Source organism: Mya arenaria, chromosome 7, assembly GCF_026914265.1.
Source record: "Mya arenaria isolate MELC-2E11 chromosome 7, ASM2691426v1".
In the NCBI taxonomy this organism is placed as follows: Eukaryota; Metazoa; Mollusca; class Bivalvia; order Myida; family Myidae; genus Mya; species Mya arenaria.
The window spans coordinates 44,553,000-44,574,263 of NC_069128.1; the positions used below are offsets into that span (position 1 = coordinate 44,553,000).

The following is a 21,264-nucleotide window of genomic DNA, read 5'->3' on the forward strand; positions in this document are numbered from 1 at the left end:
TTTTAACCATTCATAAGTTCCTGTATTAAATATGAATTTAATACCTTTAAATGTTTGTTCCACGGTAACAGTGTTTCTATCACATGCATAATATTTTTCCTGTAGCGCTTTCTGTTTGTTTAAGCTGTAATTCCTCTCTTCAACTGGTCCGTTGCTGGATTCCGGAACATTTGAATTCACATTAATATCCATGTTTAAGGACTTTTCTCGGCAATTTTGATATTAAATCGTAGGTAATACATGACTTTGCCAACTGAATTTTTTTGTGTCGATTTTTAGCAATATTTAACGTCAAAAGTTATTAAAAACACTTTTCAGAAGACGCTGTTTTAAAAGTTGTTTATGTACGACGGACGTGACGTTATGCAAGGTGTTCTAAAAGAGAGGATACCCACTAAGAGCACCGGCCGACCTACCATTGTTTAAACTTATGAGTATGTTCGCATTTGAAGTGTTACGTAAATGCAAATAGTACAGATTATATTTAAAAAACGCTTCGTCTTCCCGATTCTTGGAATATATATTGTATTATTTTCCTCAGATATTCCATATTCTGAACGAACGAAGGCTAGAACTAGACATTAAAGGATATATATCTCGATTAACTGTCAATTCGTAAAACAAGGTCATCAATAAATTACTTCAGGTTGCTGTTCTGTGTGTGTTTTTTACTATTTGTGTTTTATCATAATACGCAAATGTTGCTGAGTAGGAGTATACAGTGTTGAAATGTCATATTTTTTAGCACAAATATCAAAGCTCAATACAACTTAATATAGCATTGTTTCATCTAAATGAAAGTTATAAGTTGCATAGTATTTCCCCAGTGGCGACATTATGGCAAGCATTGGTGATATTATTACACATGTTTGTAATGTGCTCGCCCATTCAATATCCGTTCAAATGTCGGTTTTACTTCTAAGTTGAAATCAATACATATTATCATGATGATATTTGTTGGAAATGTGTAGCTAGTGTACGGTATCATACATATGAAAGTTAATATATGTATAATATGTTCACAAGTTCTACAGTGAAGTAGTAGTGTTATATATTCAATGGTCTATTGTTTAACGAGTATGATTATTCCCACATCAGTCGTAACACAAATCAGATTACCTTGACAAAGCAAATATTGCCCTGGAATTGGTTGGACAACCTGGTAGTAGTAAAATGATAGTGTTAACATGTGTACTCACATATCAATATACTTTGAAAATATTGTACTGCCTTTTATGCAAGTTGTAAGCACTGTAAACTAGAACAATGAATACGTAAATAAACCAGATGGCACCTTGCCGATTTTATTAGGCTGAGGTTTTAATGTACTAAGTAGCAAATTGAGAACGGTTCTAAATTGTTGAGATGTTATATTTGCATGATCAACTTCAACGCAAAGAATAACTGAAAGATAGGGTATAACTTGCATGATATGTTTCCAGTTCCGAAGGAATGTCATTGATAAAATTCATGAAGGTCTTGTTTGCCGATTATTCGTGAATACGTAAAACAAAATAATAAACCAACCACTCGTTTTGACATCCTATCGTTAAGCACGCTTAGTGGACCGATCGCAATACCATATATATAACACATAAAAACTAGTACATGACGTGCTTAATAGTCTGGTAAAAGTTTACAAAATTAGTAATAAAGAAGTTCTTGAAATGCAAAACATAGAATGTCTTATAAACATTGTTTGCCTACTTTCGTCTATATATAAATATATGTATAGTTACTAAACTTCATGGTAGTGCTTTAACGGTTAATATAAAAGTGTTTTGAGTTAAGATGCCTGATTTCACCAACCATTTGCATACAACACAATCGTCTCAAAGGTCTATGTGCTTAACATATGATAAACCTTTTCATGAGACTATATAATGGTTCCCTTTCGCTTCTCTCAAGATAACCTGGAGTCATAGCGCTTCGATGCTCATCCCCAAGTACCATGGTCCTATATATGGTTAAAAAAATCCAAACCATTAATTTAAAACAAGATGCTTTGGGGTAAATACATCAGGTAAGAATGTAAGCCAGTGTTTTGCAATATATGCTTTCTTGGAATTGTGATAAATATGAACCTGTAGCAGTACAATGTTTGCATGACGGATATGCATGTACGGTACCAATTTTACATAACTTACAATTGTGCTTGTCTACATGTTAATTGGTAAAGAAACAGCTGAGGAACTGGCCATGAGACGACATACTGCTTATAATTAGTAGCATATGTCAAAGATTATATGCAGCGAATGTCTGGGCGATGGTTACTGCATATGGGCAAATTATTGACAAGACCGTATTTTTCGTGTAACTACAAGTTGTTTTCAATTTCGGAACAATGGGTAATGTGCAAGACAAGGTAATTATATTTGCAAATCATCACAAATCATTTTATAACTTTTCGTGTTTAGCTATTCGAAACACGCTTACAATTGTTATTATTAATAAATACTTCCCATAAATGCATTTTTAGTAAGAAAGTTTATCACACACAAGTTTTGTTTGTTATGCATTTGTATGTATTGATTTTGAATAAGAGTGTCACTTTAATAATGATTCTAATGAGATACCTGCTTAGTTCATTATACAACATGTTCTGGGTTTTTTATTCTACGTAAAAATGATGTAATGGATTCTCCTAATGAAATACATTTTTTTAAGGCCCCAGACCTCAAGAGGAGTATGTTAAAATAGGCACAATGGTGTGGTTAAAAGGCTTAAGCTGTAAATCAATTGGTGAGTCTAAGTTATTTATTCGTTAAAACTGAAGATGCATTGCTTTTTTGACTTCTTCTGCAAGGTGTATTTTATTTTTGTTGACACTTCTTGATGAAGTAAACTTCACATCAAGATATTTGTAATTGTCCACTATAACAACAAGGATATCAACAAGAATGTACAGTCAATTTTCTACAAAAACACAGGTATGATAAATTTAGTTTGTTTAATAATAGTATCACAAAACATTATTTACCTTGAAATCCCAAAACATTTTAAAAGTGAAACATTCTCTTACAAAGAAAATATGAAAAAAAATAAAAAAATGTTGAATTGGCCTTACTTACGCCCTCCACTCTGGCAACTAACAATTTTTCCATTCAAATGGATAAGAATGCCCAAATGTGCGCGATCTTGCCTCAAAAATCATCATGTTTTTTATTCAATTTCCGATGTTCTGAGAGCAATGCCCTATTCCATAGCAAAATATTCATATGGAGTTCTTGCTCTTGGCTTTAACGATGTCCCATCCTACACAACTGCTTTTTCGTCCAACGGCCTTCCCTCAGTTCAAAGCTAAACAGTCCAATCGCCCCAGTCGGTTTCTTGAAAACACATGCTGGACTTTCAATTGAAGGTCTTAGTGCCACAACTCCCTGTGCACTCGCCCATACATCTGCGGTTAATGTTGTGGACCACACCCAGCACCTCAGCGTGTCTTCACAAGCAAAGACCATGCTGTCACTTTCAATGCCAAAACAGGGTCATTCAAACGAAAACATCAATAACGATACAAAATCACAACTCTCATCAAAGCCCATGTTAAAGCCGATTTCTTAGTAGCCATCAGTTTGGTGACTACTTAGTACACGGGTTCACCCATGGTTTCAAATTTGGCTACACCGATCAACATTTATCAACTTGTTCTCTAAATTTAAAGGCCTGTCACAAATACATGACACAGTTTGGTCAAATATTGACAATGAGGTTATGGCAGGCCGTGTTAAGGGTCCGTTTGATCAACCTCCTTTTTCCAATTTACGTATCAGCCCGGTCGGTGTAGTACCGAAAAATCCGCTGGTGAAGACCGGTTCATCCACCAACTTAGTTACCTTATGGTATGTCTATCAATAATGAAATATATAAAAAATTGTCTAGAGTGTCGAACGCTAAATTTGACGACACAGTACAATTGCTTCTCCGTTTAGGTTGTATTAACTTTCAAAAACTGACATTGCCAAAGCCTATTGCATCATACCACTACACTCCCATGATTACGACCTGTTAGGTTTCAGGTTCGATAGTAAATATGACTATGACACCTGTTTGGCCATGGGGACAGCTCTGCTTGCGCCATTTTCGTGTGCTTTAGTACAGCCCTTCTAGGGATATCTATGCAACACCTCAATCTTTGTCATATGGTTCATATTTTGGACGATTGTCTGTAATAAGGCCCGCCCTATTCACCTCTTGTCAAAGTTACCTTGAGCGCTTCCAGGTCCATTCCAACTCAATTTATGTCCCCATTAAAAACGTTGAGACTGAATCTGCCCATCCTATAATTACAGTCATGGGGCTAGAAGTAGACTCTCTGTTGATGGAAGCTCGCCATCCCATCGACAAGCTCTTAAAAAAGAGTACACTTCTCTCCCATACAGACGAAAAAGCGACACATAAAACTAAAAGACATTCAATCTCTAATAGGTCTAGGTAACTTCTGTAATCAGGTTGTTTGCCCTGAGTGAAGTTTCCTCAGACGCCTTATATATTTGACCACAAAGGTTACCAATCCCTCACATCGCGTTATCTTATCATACCGATTCTTAGGTTTAAACATTCACCAGGTTACGCAGCCAGAATCTCATTGTCATGACAATTACAGGTTCGCAAACTTTATCCTGTCAGGGCTATGCTCATTCTACCTTCAAGGTACGAACCTCCTTTCATGTCTGTTTTTCAAATTACCTAATGGCTCCCCCATCACAATTTCCTACTTCCGGAAATTGTTTAAGTCGTGTGCTGAAAATTGCGGTCTATCATCAACACATTACATTTTTGTTGCTGAAAGGAATTGATTATTTATATTTTGCATGAAACTTTTTAAACATAATTTGACACTGTATTGCAAAGAAGTCATCCAGATAACTGTATACATGAAGTCTATAGTAAAAATAACTTTGGATTCAGGCCAGTGATAAAATTAGTATCTAGAAAAAATGTAAAATTAAGATTTCACAAGTAGAGATATCACATTTGCTATATTTCTTGAATTGTGATGTTTTTAGACTGTTTTTTGAACTAACCATACGCATTGATAAGTTTAAGTTCACTCTACCAAATCAACCATACTTTTGGCTGGATTTCCTTACCATCTTAGTTAAGGAGAAATGTGAGTTATATATTTCACGAAGAAAACAAAACGTATAGACGAATGAAAAACACTACTTAAATCTCAGATGGATTTAAAAAAATGTATTTTTTTTTTTTTTTATTTCCAACAAAAAGTTCAAACATTTCCCTATAGCGTACTAAACTTGTAAACCCCGAAGTGTGGTCAGTAATGACCCAAGAGGCATAATTTGAGCAAACATTCATAAGCAGTGATGATCAGGTAGACGCAAGAGCAATTGACCATAAACAGCATCCGGTATAAGTTTGCAAATCCGGTTTACTTGCAAACTTAGTTTTTTTATTATCTTAGATATCAACTTCAAAAGCGACACATAGAAAGTTTGTCCATTAAATTAGAAATATTTTAAGTAAAATTAAAAAAAAAGTTTTAAGAAATATGAAAATTTTAATTCCAAAATTGATTTCTCCCGTTGGCCACCAATTGGATTTTAGGTCCCCCGCGGGGTTTTGGCAAACTCCAATTGGAGAATTTTCCATATGAGCCGAAACGGGGGAAAGAATCAGCAATTTGAAAAAAATCAAATATTACAATTTGGAACAGAAAATTACATTTCTATTTATGTTTTGAGTACTAGAGTTATTAACTTTATTAAAATCTAAAAAAAAATCAAAAATTATGATTTTGTAAAAACGGTTCTCCAATTGGAGAAATTTCCAATTGGAGAATTCCACAGTCAATTTCTATTGATAAAATTCACCAATTGGAGAATACAGAAGTTGGAGAACACAGAAGTTGGAGAAATCACCAGTTGGAGATTTCCACAGTATTACAGCTGCTGGGTTAAAAAAAGTTGGGATATATACATGTCATCATATAATTGCTAATTAATTTAATATTGATAGAATATTCAAAAAAAATAACAAATGCAAGATGTTAGTTGTTACCTGATTTCGCGTATACCATCGGCATTTTCAACTTGTGTGTAATCTAAAGCAGTTTTATTACATACAACTGCGTCAGATGTGTAGTTTTATTATTCCTTTTCAGAAAACTGTTTTATCAAAATGCATATTTCACTAATAAATCTAAAAAATCAAACTGTTTGCTTAATTTTGCATTTTCTAAAGATACTTCCTGGTGGTACTTGGTTATAATATTGAAATTTTAATCGACCTTAGGGTTAGAGAACACTGAATGTATTCCTTAAGACCACTCGGTCAAGGATTACCCGTGAAAGCGCAAGCACTTGCTTCAAACAGGGTCCTTTAATTATTTTTCAAAGCACCGATGAAGGGGTACAACTTTCATTGGTTAAATCTAACTAAAATAAACAAGCTCGATTTTGCTAAAGGTGATTAGCTGATAAAATCACTCTCTAGTCCGTTTCCTGGCTAGAAACTGTTACTGTGTCATTTTTGAGAGGCCATCCATGAGATAGTAGCCCTGGTAGGGATCGAACCCACATAGTCATGGGTAAGAAGCAGAAACCTACACCACTAAACCACTTTCATCCTTAAAGTACCGAGAGGCAGGCATCACGCGGCAAAGGGATCGAGCTAAATGGACCATGGAATGAACCCACGACTACGACTTCAATAGGCTACGCCTTAACCAATAGGCTACGGAGAGGGTATTAATGCATGTACTCAATTGCAGATTCAGTGGGGGGGGGGGTCAGTCGTCCGTTTATACATTCTTAGTCAATATCGGGGAAAATACAATATTAAGATAAAAATGCCCTATTTCGCACTATAAATTAGAGGAGTACACCTACCCCGGCCCAACATTTTAAGCCATTCAATTTCTGTTCTGAAGGAGGGGCGGATGTGGAAAGATTGAGCCAATGAGTTTCTGTAATCAGAATTGTTGTTTCATAATGTTATAGTTCCTTTAAACAGTTTAAACGTTTTAGGACATCGAAATAAACAGACGCATGTTCAGTTTAAACATACTCTGTATACAACGTTCTCGTACTCCAGTGCGATGATGCTATGCATTATATTTATCATCCGACCTCTGATGAACAGGAATGACGACGTTTAAAAGCTATTATTTATACAATTATGATCATCTGACTGACTATCTGCCAAAACTTTTCTGTTTAAAGAGACTCTCTCATGTTTTAACACCAGACATATTTTTTTCTCGTAATGCATCTGAACACTTATATTTATGTTACTCCTTGGTACTGAATTTGCAGAAATAATAGTAACCAGGTTGATTTTCTTTTATACTTCAATTGCATTTTTTAAAAAAAGATGGGAGCAAGCCCATGCCGGTGCAGATAACACTAACTCGAAGATTATGTCAATCAATTGATTGTGCAACAGCCTTTTGTTGAATCGTGTTTGTAACGCATTTCAAAATTTTGGACTTCAAAGACTATATATTTTAGCACATATCAACATTTAGGGTTCCAGCCATAAATAGCTTAGCTTTAACACTTAGTTTGATTCACAATACTTTATTTCGTAATAACAAGCTATAAAATCCAAGTAAAAGATGCATTTTCAAAACCCTGTACGCTTCACTTAAATTCACTCAAATACTCAAGTGAGAAAGATTTAAAAAAGTATGTCATAAACATATCCCTTTAGCGGCTGAGGAAGCCGGTCCAAACCATTCACATACTAAAAAACTGAGTTTCTTAATATATAAATCTCTAATAAATTTGCCAAATAAAATTCAACATGGGTGAACAATTATAAAAAATAACGTATTTTATGTATTGCAACATATTTATAAAAAGATAAAGTCAATTGAATCAAATGAATATTTTCAATGTACTTTCTTTCCCGCGGTAAGTGGACTTTTCATCTTACTCCAACAAGTGAGGAGTATGGTTGATTCTCTTCGTGACTGAAATCAACATTTTTAAACACTTGGTGTATTTCAAATCTAGTCCATATAAACAACCCCTTTAGATTCTTTGCCGATTGCATTTTCCATGTGAGATCACTGCGTAGGATAATCATACAAGTGTTGTTTAGCCACACTGTGGTTTCAATAATGTCAGGGTCGTAGCTACCCCTCTATTCATGTGGATTCATAAATGTGCTGGGGGGTTCGGGGGCATGCCCCCCTCAGAAAATTTTGAAAACCACGGTGCAATCTAGTGCATTCTGGAAAATAACCAGTTTTTGGATCATGTAGTCAAGTTCGCATACTGCTACTTCAGTGTTGTTTTTTTCAGAACCATGTTTTTTTCAGCCGTGTATTCACGTATAGGTGGCTACACGCCTGTATGATGATGCATCCTTAATGTAACACCTCCTTGCTGCTACACCAATAGAAACTTCATTGAATATTAGCAGTAAAAGAACTAGCACTGACGTTCCCAATTTTCGTCTGGTTCATTTAAATAATAGAAATCAAATTACAAGATAAACAAATTTGTTTTGACTTCTTTAATGAATTATATAAACACATTGTACAAACATATCATGACACTTTTAAACAAAAAGTATGGCTGTCAATTAAACAGTATGCTAGCTTTAAAGATTGAGGCAAACCATTGGAATTTTACAGCGGACTTAAAAAGGTGTATTTAAAGCTGCAATCTCACTAATTGATCGTTTTGACTACCGGCACTCTTTTATTGTTGGTCTATAAATAGACCATTTTTTGCATAGACCCAATTTTAAGTGATATAAGACTTCTGAAATAAGATCAGATTGCATTTTGTCATATTTATGGCTAAAATGATGTTTTATGGGTATAGTAGCATTACGAACAATTAAATGTAAATGAACTTTTCGGCAGTCTTACCAAACATTTTTGATTGGTTCTATTGTGAATTATCTAATATGACTGAATTAAAGGAATGATAACCAAATCAGCTTTTGAGACAAAAATTTTAAAGTGTCTAAAATGACAATCTGTGAAAGTGCAGCTTTAAGTTTTGATCATTTACACATTGTTAAATTATAAATAACTGTTTAAAAGGTCTCATGTACAAAATAAGATAATAATTTTCATACAAATATCTAAAATTGATTAAAATAATAAAGTACCATTAACATATTTCTTAATAGTGCTGTTTCTCAACTGACAAAACCATTCAAAGCCATCATTTCAACTATGAAGTTATTTTTAACTTTCAACTTTTTTATAGCATATATGCAACAAAATATACCAAAAATACAAGCCATGAACAATATGATTGTTCAACTTGCATTGTCCTTGACCTTTTAAAATGACCATTTTCCTGTTCTGTCTATTGTTGTGCCCTGGGGAATGAAGTATGACTGTATGAATCACAAAAAGCAATAAAAACACTAAAAAAAATCCCCCATTACCCCTGTAATTTCTAATACAGCAGTAAAATCAAGCAATGTTCAAGATTGATTGTGCTGCCAAATCAAAAACATGTTTGCCAAAACATTTAGAGCTGCATTCTCACAGATATACCGTTTTAACAACTTTTGTTTTGTCTTGGAATGAGCAAATTTTTGCGTAAATATCAGCAAACCAATGCTAAAAGATTGCTGACAAAACATCAAATCCCAGTTTTCATATTTCCTTCGAAGATTAATGTTACTAACGGTTTAAGAAAAGTGCATAAAACATCAATGTTTTAACTTAAATAAAAAAGTCTGCAATTGAATTTTTTGTCAGTAGTCTTATATTACTGGTTTCCATGCATTTTTCGCAAAGACTGGATGGTACCAATCCAAAACAAACAAGAGGCCCAAAAGGGCCTATGCTCTACTGGCTGGGTTTGTGTGGTCAACATCACTGTTTTCGAAAAGAACCAACCCCTTATGGGTATCTGAATACTCAAAACTGAAGACTGTATCATATTCGCAAGTATTTATTACAAAATAGCATTTTTTATACTATCAAGGCCCATCATCTAATAATTTCAAGGCCAATAATCCAGGAAACATGGGCAGATCAGGTTTTTGAAAGGAACTGAGCTCTAATGGATATACTGGACAAGTTTCATCAAGATACAATCAAAACTGAAGACTGTATTGTGTTACCGAGCAATTGTTTACTGACACACTATTTTTTTTATTATCAAGGCCCATAATCTTGGCATGCATGGGCGGATCTGGCTGGTTTTCGAAAGGAACCGAGCTCATATGGATATGTAGATACTGTACAAGTTTCATTGAGATACAATCAAAAAGGCTGTATCATGTTAACGAGCAATTGCCTACTGACACACTGATTTTTGTATACTATCAAGGCCCATAAACTAGGCATGTACATGGGCGGATCTGGCTGGTTTTCGAAAGGAACTGTAGGCTGTATCATGTAAACGAGGATTGTTTACAGACGCACATACTACGTACACATTAACATCGCATAAGCTCTTCTGGCCTTTGGCCAGTAGAGCTAAAAATGAAAACAGTTGTCAAAACATCCAAAGTGTGAGAGTGCATCTTTAACATTTGAAAGTAACTCTGTTTGCCTCATGCCCCTAAACAAGGTTTAATCATATTATATGAGCAGTGGGCTTGTCCCTGTATTTTTTATTGTATTATTGCAGTAATGGATACTGGTCATATTACCTTCTGACAATTTTTCATCAATTTTAAGGAAACAGAAAACACATATTAAGCTCATATAACGCTGTACAAATTTAATCTATTTCATTACGTTGAGAAATAGTCCCTAAAAATATTAATTGTGGAAACATATCTTATCTAAATACATACAGGAAATGGTGACATCATTTACCAATTTAGTATGAAAAATGCAGTTTCCTGATATTTGAATAGTGGTTCTTTATTTAAGCATCTCAATTCATTCAACATACACATAGTATGTATCAAGTTTCAAAGGAAACCAAATCATTGTAACAATTGTTTTCAAAGCAAATATTCACACTCTTGACAAACTTCTCTTCCTAGTTTCAACCTTGAGACTTTTTGATGAGTCTGCACCTTCCCTCCTCTTATACAGTGGCCTGAGAAGCCTAAATCTGCTCGTCTGAGGAAGTAAGTCTGGCAGAGTGTGAAACTCCTGTCTACTCATATGCTATACGCCTGTGATCTATGTCTTCTTGTTTGTGCCCAACCATCACCTGAAGAGAATTTAGAGGAAGTTAGTGCTTGATTACAAGTTAATGTGACAAAACAAGGTCTTTTATTTATGCCACCAAGATCTAGTATTCCAAGTGTCATATCTTGTATGTTAACTCAAAGCAATTGAGCATAAACTGTTTGGTAATTTATTTTAAGTCACTGCTTCCTCTTATACTATCAGTAATATTGAACATGAACCGACTGACCCAAATATTATTCTAAATATTTTTATGTGCAGAAACCATAATCCTATTAACCCAAAAGTAATCCAATTGTATGTCTTCACAAAACATTTTACAACAATATTTGTCAATTTAACTCAAATATTGATTATTGTTTTTTTGTCAGACAAACACAGAGATGGCCCTATATATATTGCTCACCTGATTTGAGAAAGGATTCTAAATTAGTTATTGTTTGAACACTTACTGGACACTTTCGGTCTGACTTTATAATGCAGCTGGTGAAAATATTAAATGTCCCTTTATAATGGGCTTACAAAAACATAAAAAAATGTATTTGTTTAAAAATTACAAAGGGCCATAATTCTTACAAAATAAGTTTGTATTGAGCAGAATAAAAAGGCTTTGCCTAAAATACAACCTCAGAACTATATTTACAAGTAAAACAAAAAAATCTACAACTTGAAATATGTTTGCTATATCTGGTTTTGAGAGAGAATGATCAGAAGAAAACATCACACATTCACAATCATATTAAAAAATAATTTAGTTTTTTTTTTAATAAATTCTATTTCAAAAACACTGCAAAAGACAAGACACATTCAATTTCTTGATTTAATACATTGATGATTATCAATTCTCATGAAGCGAGATGGGTCTTACACTCTAACCAGTGCAACTTGCATGTTCTTAGTTGCTCAGTTATTACCTTTTTTAAATTTCTCCTCTTGATCTGAGCCACGCCAAAATGATGGGAGATGCTTTTGTTGTCTTTTCCATCAGAAAGTATAGCACCTCTGTGTTTCTGTTTATCTCCTGAAACAGTAATAGTTTATTAATAATAATAACAATAATAATAATTAGTGACTTCTATTGGAATTATTTTCACCGCTTGTGCCTTGCACATTGGGGAACAAAATTGACTCTCGGAAAATACAAATTGGACAGGCCAACATCGATAATATATTGGTAAAATATACATATTTTATTTATAACAGTATGCAGTTGTTGTTTTTTTCAAATCCTACATAATTATATTATCAATGATATTTCATAATACAATATAATTTATATAAAAATTGAAATAACACGGCATAGTTGTTGACAGAACATGAACAAATAAATGTGTAAGACTACTACTTTATGGGGTGTAAATAACTCAGGGCTATATTTCACTTTAGGGACATTTGAACACTTTTGGTGAAGATCCACTACCACACCCACTAATCCCCCCTTCTGAAACCATATTTTTTATGGATCAACATATGGTAAAGGAATTTGACAGATGGTAACCTTAGGAACATTTCTGTGACATTATTTTGAAAACAGGCCAGCAGGATCTGAGGAGAAGATTTTTCCATTTAGACATATAGCGAAAAGTAGCTCCGCACCCTACAGCAAGTTTTTTTATGAATCAATATCTGGTGAAGAAAATTCATACAGGGTATTGAAACATTTTTTTTGCTTCATATGAAGATAACTTAACTAGCTCTTCATCATATTAAATAAAAATTAGCACAGTCTATGCCGCACACACAGAGCCCCGCATTTGATCTTTTACCAAAGTTTGATTGAGAGTTTAGTTTCTTGGCACACTATGACAAGTCTTTACAGGTATATTAAAGCTGCACTCTCACAGATTGATCGTTTTGAAAAAGTTTTTTTTTTATCTTGGAATGAGCCACTTTATGCGAAAATGAATGGAAACCAGTGATATAAGAGTGCTGACAAAAATCAGATCACCGATTTTAATTTAAAAAATGGATACTTGTGCATTTTTCTTAAACTGTTAGTAATGCTTTATGCCATTAAAATTAGTTTAGTCAGATCTTATGTCAGCAGTCTTATATCACTTATAGCAGATATTTTGGCAAAAATTGGCTCATTCAAAGACAAAAAATAAAAGATTTGTCAAAATGGTAAATCCGTGAGAGTGCAGCTTTAAAGTGTTTGAGAAAAGTAATCATCTTATCAACACTGGTAAGAAAACAAATACAGGGCTCTTTGCAGCTGTATAGTCTGTCCTTTAGTTAAATTAAATTCAAAATGGTAAAGAAAAATAAAAGTTGTCTTCTGTTTTAACTTTTAAGTCATTCAAAGGAATATTGCCTACTGTTGCAGCATTTGTGACTGCACATATCATGTGATATACACACACTGATATATAACAAAACCAAGTTCATTTGTCTCATTATTTGCCAATTTTGGGCTTTCACTTCTTGAACATGTTTTGAGTTTTAGTAATCTGAATAGGCTAATGTTTTTTTATGACAATGATGCAGGTGATCTAAAACATATTTTTTTCATCAAAAGATCCAGGAATGAACAAATATTTTAATTTATTATTGAATGACTTCGTTCTTTGAAAAAAGGCCTTTTAATTGTTTTTATGATCCTTGTGGGAAACAGTGACACCATTCTGTGTATATCATAAACTTGTCAGACACTTTTAAATGTCCCCACAGTAGGACTGCAGAAAAAACCTTGACACTACCTAGTACAGAAAAGATGCTACACTAAATATTAAAAGTTGTAAATTTCTGGTTCTCAAGCTCTTCAAATTTGTTTAAATTATTACATATAGCTCGATATTTTTAGAATCATTCAATTTTTAAATTATTATCAAAGTGAAGAGTTTGATAAAGATTTAATTTAATACTTTCAATCAATAGCCTTTTTGATACTATAAAATCTATTACTTTAATTATTTTTCCTCCAGAAACCATTCCCTTATATTATAAGAAATTGTTCAATGAGGGTATGATTAAGTAAAATCTCCTATTATAAAGAGTACCATATATATATTCATAAAAGAAACACAACTTTCACTGCACTACAATTAAAAAGACAAAGCATTTGCAAAGCAAAGTAGAACATTAGGTCTCTGACTAACTGATACATTCACTTAATCATATGACTGAAAATTTTCTTTCTAAAATTTCTTTTTCTCAAGTTCTTCAACTTTCTTTAAAAATTCTAAAATGGAAAATATGACATACTTCAAGAATAAAAAAATAAATAAATAAAACCTTTTTAGGTAAAGAGTATGATTTAGATTTGAATTTTAACAACTTTTTTTATTTAAAATGTATTATTTTTCATTGCCTTCATTCTTAAAGCAAACCCCTTAAATTTCCATTTCCAAAATCTCCAATTATAAAGAATTCCATATTCATTACAGAAACACTGTCTGTTTCACTATTAACTAGTCTAATAAATAAGCAAAGCAATTATTTAAACATAAAATGATATGATGATGTAATAAGAAATGCTAACAGCAATACGGGATTTTATTTACATTTAGAAATGGGATCAAAGATGACACTTGACATTCTAAATGAACAAGAATGCTTAGAAAATATACAGAAATATGGAAGAGTTTTGTTTCTTAATGACACAAATTCAAAGTAATGTTCCTTTCTTGATTGGGTGGGACTAATTTAGCTCCGCCTAAAAATTGTTTTGTCATCAGATTAGGTATAACACACAATGTGATTGGATCAAAATCTTGATATATAATAAACTCTGAATGGAGGCATCCAATCAAAATCTAGTAATATTTCCATTTGTTTCCAATTGATTGCACCATCAGTGATTTACACAGTCAGTGATTTATGGCCTTTTAACTTGTAATGGTCAAGTGGCAAGTGCATATATGACTTATGTTAAATCATGTTTTAAGAGCTAATTAGAATTTCAAAGTCTAAGCTATGTGACAGAAAATTAATACCAAAATCTTTTTTTGAATTGTAGTAACTGATTCTTTTGTATTTGATGAGGTCAGACATTTTAAGATATATATAATATTCAGTGGATATGTGTTGATCAAGCATTTAATAACATGCCACAAAGCAGAATATTTATGAGGTCATTTTTTTTTTACTTCAGACCCTGGGGCAAGTTTGGAGAGTTGCACAGAATGCTTAAAGAACTAAAGTGTTGGGAATCAGTTCCTGTTTGCAGTGTGTGTAAACCACGTGATAAATTGCGTCATAAATGCTACGTCAGAAGGCAATATTTTGATTTAAAACAAGAGGGCCAAATGGCCCTGAATTGCTCACCTGTCATATATTGCACAGATTTTTTAAGTTTTCACTATAACACATATAGAGAAAACCCATCAGCCTCAGGGTGTGGCCAATTTTGACCCCAGGGCCATAATTTGAACAAACTTTGTAGAGGTCCACTAGACGATGAATCATGCCAAATATCTAAGCTCTAAGCCACGTAAGTTCAGAGGAGATGATTTTTGAAGTTTTCACTATAAACATATAGAGAAAACCCATGACCCCCCAGGGGGCGGGGCCAATTTTGATCTCAGGGCCATAATTTGAACAATCTTTGTAGAGGTCCACTAGACGATGAATCATGCCAAATATCTAAGCTCTAGTCCAAGTAATTTAAGAGGAGAAGACTTTTGAAGTTTTAACTATAAACATATCGAGTATACCCATGACCCCCCGGGGCGGGGCCAATTTTGACCCCAAGGCCATAATTGGAACAGCCTTTGTATAGGTCCACTAGACGATGAATCATGCCAAATATCTAAGCTCTAGTCCAAGTAAGTTCAAAGGAGAAGATTTTTTAAGTTTTCACTATAAACATATAGAGAAAACCCATGACCCCCCGGGGCGTGGCCAATTTTGACCCCAAGGCCATAATTTGAACAATTTTTGTAAAGGTCCACTAGACGATGAATCATGCCAAATATCTAAGGTCTAGTCCAAGTAAGTTCAGAGGAGCAGATTTTTGAAGGTTTAACTATAAACATATAGCAAATACCCATGACCCCCCGGGGTGGGGCCAATTTTGACCTCAGGGCCATAATTTGAACAAACATTGTAGAGGTCAACTAGACGATGAATCATGCCAAATATCTAAGCTCTAAGCAACGTAAGTTCAGAGGAGATTTTTGATTTTTTTTACTATAAACATATAGAGAAAACCCATGACCCCCCGGGGGCGGGGCCAATTTTGACCCCAAGGCCATAATTTGAACAGTCATTATAGAGGTCCACTAGACGATGAATCATGCCAAATATCTAAGCTCTAGTCCAAGTAAGTTCAAAAGAGAAGATTTTTGAAGTTTTCACTATAAACATATAGAGAAAACCCATGACCCCCCGGGGCGTGGCCAATTTTGACCCCAAGGCCATAATTTGAACAATTTTTGTAAAGGTCCACTAGACGATGAATCATGCCAAATATCTAACCTCTAGTCCAAATAAGTTCAGAGGAGAAGATTTTTGAAGTTTTAACTATAAACATATAGAAAATACCCATGACCCCCCGGGGTGGGGCCAATTTTGACCCCAGGGCCATAATTTGAACAATCATTGTAGAGGTCCACTAGGCGATGAATCATGCCAAATATCTAATCTCTAGACCAAGTAAGTTCAGAGGAGAAGATTTCTTAAGTTTTCACTATAAACATATAGAGAAAACCCATGACCCCCCGGGGCGTGGCCAATTTTGACCCAAGGGCCATAATTTGAACAATCTTGGTAGAGGACTATTTGGTGATCCTAACTACCAAATATCAACGGCCTAAGCTTTGTGGTTTGGGAGAAGAAGATTTTTAAAGTTTTTCCTTTTGGTTGCAATGGCAACCAGAGTTCTGCATGGAATTGAATTCTTTGAACAACTTTGATAGAAGACCACCCAAGGGACATTCCTATGAAGTTTTATTAATATTGGCCAAGCGGTTAAGGAGGAGATGTCTTTTAAGTAAATTGTTGACGGACGACGCACGATGCATGCCGGACAAAAGGCGATCACTAAAGCTCACCTTGTCACAAAGTGACAGGTGAGCTAAAAAGACTTTAAACAAAGATAACTTTACTATTTCTTCACCATTTTAAATGAAAGAAAGCGCAGTCTACGCCACCTACGGAGCCCTGCTTTCGGCCATTTACCAGAGTTTGATTGCGAGTTTAATTGCTTTAAACACTTCGACAAAACTTTTCACAATACGGCCGTCGGACGGAGCATTGATGAAACTAATGACTTTATCAAATGTCGGTAATAAAACAAATGCGGGGCTCTTTAAGCGGCATAGACTGCCCTTTGTTTCATTTATAATGGTGGTGTAAAAGAAAAGGTATCTTTAATTTAAGTGTTCATTTTAAGCAAAATGTTGCCTTCCGACGTAGCATATATGACGTAATTTATCACGTGGTATACACACACTGGTTTGACTATTGGTAATCAGTTCCACTCACATTGCTGTTTATTAATAGAAGAAATATTTTTTGACAATACCTGGTACCGTACTTGTAATTTTATTCTTGTACAAAAACTCATCATCCTTTACTCTACTTATGTTAGGTAAAGGATTGAAAATATCTAGTTAGTGTATTTTATGGAATTATTTTTACCACCTGTACAATACAATTTGGGAAAAAAAGTTGACATTGGGAAAAATACAAAATCAGGCTTAAATATCTAATTTAGATTTTAATGGCAAAATATATCATCGAAATTGGAGTTCGGGATGAACAAGCCTGAATTATTACTCTATTGCTTGGCATATTTTTTTTTCAAGCCCTGCTATATTAAATTCAGAATTAGAACAAGCCCCGATGACATAATTTTCACCAGTGCATGATTGTGGGCTTGTGCTAAAATATTCTATATACTACATGTTTTAAAGATTTTTATGCATATATTATTTTGTTAATTTATAGTAAGTCTTTTCAAGATTTTTTATTCATTAATGTTATGAAATCTCCACTTAGGCCTAAAAAAAAAATACATTTGGTTCGGGTTACCCGACCCTACCTACGGAATAGGCGCCGACCCTACCGTTTTTATAGTCAGTTTGAAAAAAAAAAATGAAAAATTAAAAAAAAAAAAAATAAAAATCTCGTTTTTTTTAAATTGCTTTTTAATATTCAGTTTAAACCTTAAATGCTTATACAGAAGATAGCTTTAACACCATTCTCCAATGATGAAAATTATTTTCTTATATAAAACCATAAAAAAAAAAAAATAAAAAAAAAAAATAAAAAGCCTACCTACCCTACCTATTTTTTTAAGGATGTAACCCTAACCAAACAATTTTTTTTTTAGGCCTTATCAAATTTGGAAAACATAAAATATGGTGAAAAATGGACAAGTTTTCACTAGGGAAGAAGGCAGTAAGGCAGTAAATTTCACCAAAAAACCCCACTATTAATGTTGTTGTTGCTTTAGCCATATTGTTAATGATTACAACTGAACAAAATTGACAAGATGAAAGAAGAAAAACTGATTTCAGGAACATACCAGTTATTTTTTCATTATAATTGATCATCAGAACATCACTAATTAGTATAGTCTATCTATATCATTATTAAAAAAAAAGAACATGGAAATTATATTGATATATAGTATATGAAAAATATTACTTGAAACTTAATGAAATCTCAAAACGCTGAAGTATAAGCAATAGTGTTGTGCCGAAGATCAGTTATAATCGACAATTGATCGGAAAGGCCTTCATCAGCGACAATCGATAGTGAAATTTGAACAATCGATTATAGAAACAAGAGACGTAACCACTACCGACTACCAGTTAAAAGATTGTCTTGAAAATATATTTTGTTTCTGGTCAATACATGTTAATGTTGAAATATTCATGTGGTACTATATTGTGTTATCTAATCATATTATCATGTCAGTAGCTCACTACAGTACCTTATTACAAATTTTCTTTGTAATTTAACTGCAAAAGGATTGGTTCTCAACATCACACTTTTGTGGTTTTAAAATGTTACCGGTATTGTTTACTTCTTAAATCATGTAATAATTTAGTTTTCTCAGTTTTCTGAAAGAAAATGTTCTTGTAAAACACAGAATATTCAACTGTTTGTTTTACTTGTTACTGACTGATTATCAAAACGAAATTGATATTTTTCTTTGTGTTTACTTTACACATGTATTCAATACCGTACACAAAATTTAGAGCCTGCAGTCTCATGATCTGTAATAGTAACTTGTAAACACTAAAGTATAGTTGCGTTCTGAATAAATAATGTAATTTATACAAATAAATGTACAAATAATATTGTAAGGGAACATTTTTTCTTAAACTGGTTCATGTAGTTTATCTATATGCCAAGAGTATATATGATGACCTAAGATAGTTAAATAATGATTAAAACGATTAATAATCGATCATTGATTGTTTTCATAAACCGATTATCTATAGTAATATTTCAGTCCGATTCCCAACACTAATAAGCAATAAAAACAGTCAATTGTATATATATAATATATATCAACATCTACAGATACTTAGCCATAAGTTTTCAATTTTGGATAAAATTAACAAAATTAGAATTGCATACCTTCTTGTGTACATCTGTTTAATAAAATGAATAATTTTCCTTTATCATAAAGTAAAACAGTTTTTAAAATAACAATTGAAGGATTAAAATTTTGAGCTACTAATTGCATTACCATAGATCTACTCAAATTTTGACACTTTTTAAAGAATAACCAATAATAATTTCCAAATCTTCAAATGTAAAAGATCTACAGCATTCTTCCAAAATGGAAATATTTCATACTTGACTGAGTTCTTATTGAAAAATTGTCCTGAGGTAAAATGGTATTATTAAAACATGTGCTAACAATATTCCCAAATAATTTGGTACAGTATGACAAACAAATAAGCACATGATTGTGAAGAATCACTGTTTCTATGTACAATTGACTGGTGCAATAGTTAGCAATAGACTTGGCGGCAATTGAATTTAGTTTGAAGGATAAACAATAACACTTTTTTGTCAATTGTAACCATGAACTCCCCAGGTCCGGGGAATAGTGGGATTTTCGGTTCAGCCAAGCCCGGCTTTATAAAGCTACAATAATTAGCAATCAGGGATACTTTTTTATTATTTTGACATTTGTTATTAAAGTTAACCTGGGAGGAAAAGTGCGCCCGGTGTGGGGCTCGAACCCACGACCGCCGGAACACTAGCATGGCGCTACCCAGGTGGGCGGCTGGTTCTAACCGACACTAACTACATTATGTATCCCCGTCTCGAGTCTGCCATAGTCTAAAAATCTTCAAAAGACTGAAGGCCATTTAGGTGGACTAACCCCCGCTTAAATTCCTTCCCTGCAGGAATGAACTGATGGTAAAATGTCCTCGCACCAAAGGGAACCTAGGTTACGCCCATTCCCGAGGAAATTTTGCTGGGAAAAAGCAGACAAAGCTTTGCGGAGTAATGTCACTATGTGTGTGTGTGGGGGGGGGGCATACCTGTGCGTGATCAAAAATAACAAACAATTCTTATCATTTAAACCATCATGAAAACAAACGGCATTTAGACTTACCATACAGTTGTCTTCAATAAGTCCATAGCCCAAAAGTTTATGATTGTCCATTTCAATCCATTTTTTACACGAATGTTCGTCTGAGGTCACCGGAGTAGGTCCTACTTGATTTGATGCTAAACCGGTTTAAGAAAATGTTCGTCTCCTACGCAGTAACCTCCCCTATTGTACAGTAGCAAATATAAAATCCATCACAAAATCTTCGCCTAACTCTCATAAATGTGATTTAAAAATATGTTAATATTTAATCAACGTGTTTAACGATATTCATCTTTGAAACATTATTACAGTATCTTTATCCTCCATTCACAAACACGTGGACATGATATTGATAAGCAAAGTACATGCATATATTTGATAAACGAACAAAAACATGCAAACAGGTAGCAGGATGAAACAATATGAACAATATCATTCCTAATGCTTAGAACGTATACTTGATCAAAGATAATGTCATTCAAGACATGAGTTTTTAAACTATCATGAATTGCGTGAAGGGCTATACACTTTTGCAAAAAAAAATACCCCTTGCAATAGTATTTGGATATATTTACTTCTTATTTATCAATGTAAAGCTATCATTCAGTTATGGCAGGTGTTCAATGTAACTGAGCACAATTTAAGAGTGTAAACGAATTTCGTCACT

At 33.6% G+C, this 21,264-nt stretch overlaps 1 long non-coding RNA gene across 2 annotated transcripts; it reads right to left on the reverse strand.

Moving 5' to 3' along the window:
- Positions 1–10,995: 10,995 nt before the first annotated feature.
- On the reverse strand, positions 10,996–20,922 carry LOC128240555 (uncharacterized). 2 transcript variants are annotated; one of them, XR_008262188.1, is made up of 3 exons: positions 20,619–20,922; positions 12,004–12,110; positions 10,996–11,111 (listed from the first exon to the last, which is right to left on the reverse strand). It is a non-coding gene; the product is annotated as an uncharacterized LOC128240555 (long non-coding RNA). The 2 variants fall into 2 exon arrangements; XR_008262189.1 differs by lacking the exon at positions 20,619–20,922 and adding an exon at positions 20,203–20,266.
- Positions 20,923–21,264: the final 342 nt, after the last annotated feature.